Source organism: Cricetulus griseus, chromosome 9 (assembly GCF_003668045.3).
Source record: "Cricetulus griseus strain 17A/GY chromosome 9, alternate assembly CriGri-PICRH-1.0, whole genome shotgun sequence".
Classification (NCBI taxonomy): Eukaryota; Metazoa; Chordata; class Mammalia; order Rodentia; family Cricetidae; genus Cricetulus; species Cricetulus griseus.
The window spans coordinates 76,793-81,897 of record NC_048602.1 but is presented as its reverse complement, the minus strand read 5'-3'; the positions used below and the strand labels follow the sequence as shown (position 1 = coordinate 81,897).

The 5,105-nt window shown below is 42.8% G+C and overlaps 1 pseudogene; it reads left to right on the top strand.

Moving 5' to 3' along the window:
- Nucleotides 1-3,101: 3,101 nt before the first annotated feature.
- Nucleotides 3,102-3,700, top strand: LOC100752460 (annotated as a pseudogene).
- The last annotated feature ends 1,405 nt before the right edge of the window (nucleotides 3,701-5,105 follow it).

Sequence of the window (5,105 nt, the reverse complement as noted above, 5' to 3'; positions counted from 1 at the left end):
GCTACCATCGTCCCATTTCAGCAGGAAGTAACTTGGAGGATGCTATACCCCATCCCCCATTATTGTCTATTAGGTAGTGTAAGCCTAGTTAGGAATAACTTTCCTATTGTGTAGTGTTGGGATTGGAAGGAGGTGTTCAGGTTTGGACACCTCTTTCAGATGACTTTAGGGTTTAGCTGAAATAGACATGGTTAGAATGTGCAATAGCAGATTCCTTGTATTTCACCTTTATGATTGTTAATTTTGGATACTTTACACTGTTACGTTTTAATCCTCTTTTAGACTAAAAGGGGAATTGTAGGGGACAGTAAGCCATACCTGTTAGAGGCTGGCTACAGGTGTGCCTGACCATGCCTGTCAGGGCATGGTCAAGGTGAGGGCAGGATGACATCAGATAAATTTTTAAGTGGCGGCGAGCACATGAGAGGCCCATTCTCTCTGGCCTCGCTGCTCTGCTGCCCTAGGCATGCTCTGGCTTGCGTTTGGCTGGTGTTTATCTGAATAAAAATATCTTGACCTTATGGACTACGGATCATCTTCGTTCTTGTTATAGCTTATCATCAAAATATACAATGAACTCAAGAAGCTACCCACCAAAACACCAAACAATGCAATTAAAAGATGGAGTGTAGAACTAAATAGAGAATTCTCAATAGAGGAATCCAAAATGGCTGAAAGACACTTGAGAAAGTGCTCAACATCCTTAGCCATCAGGGAAATGCCACTCAAAACCACACTGAGATACCATCTTACCACTGTCAGAATGGCTAAAATCAATAACACCAATGACAATCTATGCTGGAGCGTATGTGGAGAAAGAGGATCTCTCCTCCATTGCTGGTGGGAGTGCAAACTTGTGCAACCACTTTGGAAATCAGTATGGTGACTCCTCAAGAAAATGGGAATCAGTCTATCACACGATCCAGCAATTCCACTCTTAGGCATATACCCAAAAGAAGCACATTCATACAACAAGGACATGTATTCAATGATGTTCATAGCAGCACTATTTGTTTTAGCTAGAAACTGGAGGCAGCCTAGATGCCCCTCAACTGAAGAATGGATAGAGAAAATGTGGTATATTTACACAATGGAGTACTTCTCAACAGAAAAAAAACAATGGAATCTTGAAATTTGCAGGCAAATGGATGGAACTAGAAGAAACCATCCTCAGTGAGGTAACCCAGTCACAAAAAGGTAAACATGGTATGTACTCACTCATTTTTGATTTTTAGACATAGAGCAAAGGATCACTAGCCTACAATCCACACTGCCTGCCAGAGGAGCTAGGAAACAAGGAGGACCCCAAGAGAAGATTGCATAGTCCCTCCAAGAAGGGAATGGGGACAAGAACCCCTGACCAAATTGCAGCCCAGGGACAGGGAGAAGAAGTGTCTGTTCAAAGCAGAAACAGACACCCACAGCTAAGCACTGAACCATAGTACTGGAATTCAGTTGTGGAGAGGGAGGAGGGTTGAGCAAAGGATCCAAGATGGGGATGGAGAGACTGAAGAAACAGTGGACTTGACCTACTGAGAGACCCTAGTCATAAAGCTGGGGAAACAGCATTGGACCAACCAACCCCTCTGAATGTGGGTACCAGCTAGGAGTCCAAGACAGTCTATGGGACCTGTAACAGTGGAGCCAGTCTTTATCCCTAGAGCACAAATGGACTTTGGGAGCCCACTCCCTATGTAGGGATACTATTGCAGCCCAGATACAGCAAGGTGGGCCTAGGCCCTCCCCCAAACAATATGACATACTTTGAAGGTCCTTGGTGGAGGGCCTCACTATCCCTGGGAAGGAGTCGGGGGGAGGGTGGGGGGTAAGTTAGGGTGGGTTGGGTAGGGAACATGGGAGGATGGGAGGGTGAGGGAATTGGGGGGGAGGATGGATATGTAAATATGAGTAATTTAAAATAAATAAAAAAGAAACAAAAGACAAAACCCTCTACCTGAGTATCTAGATGTTCAAATTCAAACAATAATCACACACCCTAAAAGTTATCAAAGGCTACATTAGAGACAGTCTGTGTGCTACAGACTTGTAATTCCAGCTATTTGGGAAGCTGCACCAGAAGTGCAAGGACAAGGACATTCTGGGCTACAAAGTTACGTTGGGTCAAGCAGGAATATGTGACCAGACATTTCCATTCAAAAAAAGGAGAGGGAGACAAGACATTTATATGACTAGGGCACCTCATTCCATGTTTAGTATGAACCGGTCTCTGATTCAGTTAGCAGTCTTGAGCAGACAGTGGAAAAGAGGAGAGAAAACAGCAAAGTGTGTGAGGAAGTCATGGCTAGAGGCAAATGAGGGCAAATTTCTGCCATGTGTGGAAGTGAAACTTCAGGCCTCAGCCATGCACTATTGGCCTCAGGGAAACACCCAATCCAACAAGATGACTTGGAACTTTTTTTATTTAATTTATTACATATACAGAATTCTACCTCCATATATATGTCTATGCCCCAGAAGAAAGCATCAGATCCCAATATACATGGTTGTGAACTACCATCTGGTTCTTGGGAATTGAACTCAGAACCTCTGAAAGACCAGCCAGAAGTCTTAACTGCTGAGCCACCTCTCCAGCCCCCTATTTGTAACTTTTAAAATTATGTTTTATCTCATGTGAGTGTTTTGGAGTCACAAGTGGATAAAGTGGACAAGTTACACATTTTTTTCTGCAAAAGTTTTTTACTTGTCAGACATTTTTTTGTGATATGCACAAAAGTTATTACTGGCTTTTGAAACAAACATTCTATAAAATACATTTTAATAACCATGGCATGGTAGATACTTTATTCTTATGTCTCAAAAGGCAGGGGCAGTGATGACTTCCTTGATACTCTTGTATCCAAAAGGCTTTACAGGACAACAGGAGCTACACAGAAAACATGTTCCTTAATAGTGAAATGTGCTTTTATGGATGGGGATATATATAAAATTTCATATTCTTTCTACTCCCCCAGCTCTTTGCCATCTTGGGGCCATGGAATCTCAGGTTTTTCTCTTCATAAAAATGGATGAATAGGGTTGTCCTCACTCACCTTAATTGTTTTTCTGTCAGAGACCTGTGACTTGGCCCTGTTAATAGCAAGATGTCTTCAGGAAATGCAAAAATTGGGCATCCTGCACCCAACTTCAAAGCTACAGCTGTTCTGCCAGATGGACAATTCAAAAACATCAGCCTAAGTGAATACAGAGGGAAATATGTCGTATTCTTCTTTTACCCTCTTGATTTTACTTTTGTGTGCTCCACTGAGATCATTGCTTTCAGTGATAGGGCAGAAGAATTTAAGAAACTCAACTGCCAATTGATTGGAACTTCTGTGGATTCTCACTTCTGTCATCTGGCATGGATTAGTACACCCAAGAAACAAAGAGGATTGGGACCCATGAACATTGCCTTGGTGTCAGATCCTAAGTGCACCATTGCTCAGGAGTATGGAGTCTTCAAGGCTGATGAAGGTATCGCTTTCAGGGGCCTCTTTATTATCGATGATAAAGGTATCCTTCCACAGATCACTATAAATGATCTTCCTGTTGGCCGATCTGTGGATGAGATTCTGGGACTAGGCCAGGCCTTCTGGTTCACTGACAAACATGGTGAAGTGTGGCCAGCTGGCTGGAAACCTGCAGTGATACCATCAAGCCTGATGTCCAAAAAAGCAAAGAATATTTCTCTAAGCAGAAGTAATCACTGGGACCATTTTCTGCCAGGCTGCACCAAAAGAAAACCATTTATACTCTATTTGTGCTCAAACACAAAACAAAATATGTGATTCAAGACATGCCTTTCCTACAGTGCTGGGGTGGTTAGCCTTTCTTCCACTATTGGGAATGGCCTGAGCTGTGTTGTGGGTAGACTGTCTGATATACCTATCACAGAAATCAACCTGTTCTTTTTTTAGTGTCTATTAAACTTGAACTCTGAAAAAAAAAACATGAATAGGTAAGTATTTAAAAATATCACATACAGCCTAGTGTTGGTGTTGCATGCCTTTAATCCCAGCACTCGGGAGGCAGAGGCAGGCAGATCTAGGTGAGTTCCAGGCCAGCCTGGTCTACCGAGCAAGTTTCAGGACAACCTCCAAAAACAATACAGAGAAACCTTGTATGGAAAAAAAGTCACATACTTCTACACACAAAATAACATAGTCCATTTTTGTCAATTATTTTATGACCTGAACTTGGAGCCTAAACAATCCTATGAATACCTCCTCACAGAAAGCCAGATCTAGACTCAGAGGCAAATATGATCACCATCCTGCAACTCTCCCTCACTGCCTGGAGCAGTGAAGAAGAGTCAAGGGTGGGGCATTCTAAGTGTTATGGGGGCTGATGGGGGAGTGGCTGTTCCAGCCGCAGAAAGGAGTCAAACTAGTACCTGGAATTCCATCACTGGAAACTAACAAAGTTCTATGGATTTCTCCAGGCTTGGGTACAAGCACTGATCAGAATATTCTTGCAGCATGAGCTGTTTTGTTCCTTGGTGTACCAATTGTCATACTTCCACTGTTCCCAATGAGTGATGGAACAAACTAGGCAATAGCAGTATGTAGCTGTGAGCACCAGAGTCCCTATGGAAATCTGTACACCAGAATGTCTTGGGGAAGATGACAACATCTGGAGGCTGGGTCACACCAGGCAGGTTCCCTGTGTTTGGAGGACATGGTTGCACTCAGAAACTATGCTTTACTCATGATCCTGGTTACACTCTTGATGTGGGTACCTGAGCCTTAATTGTATTTTGAATCCTGGGAGAACACGGGACATTGAGACATACATTCCACATTAGTTTTCTGAAAGGGATAATGCCTTTGGGGGATTGATTGCACTGGGGATATTGTAGACACACAGGGACTTAGAATATTTGGAGGCCAGATCCATTGCAGACTCTGGATGCATTTGAAATTCTGCTGCCATGGTTGCAGATGAAAACACTTGGTAACACAGATGCCATGGGTCAACTTGGGATTTTAAGGAACTTTACAGGACAGAAGGAACTACACAGAAAACATGTTACTAAGTAGTCAAATGTGCATTTATAGATGGGGATATATATAAAATTTCTTATTCTTTCCACCTCCTGAGCTCTTCCC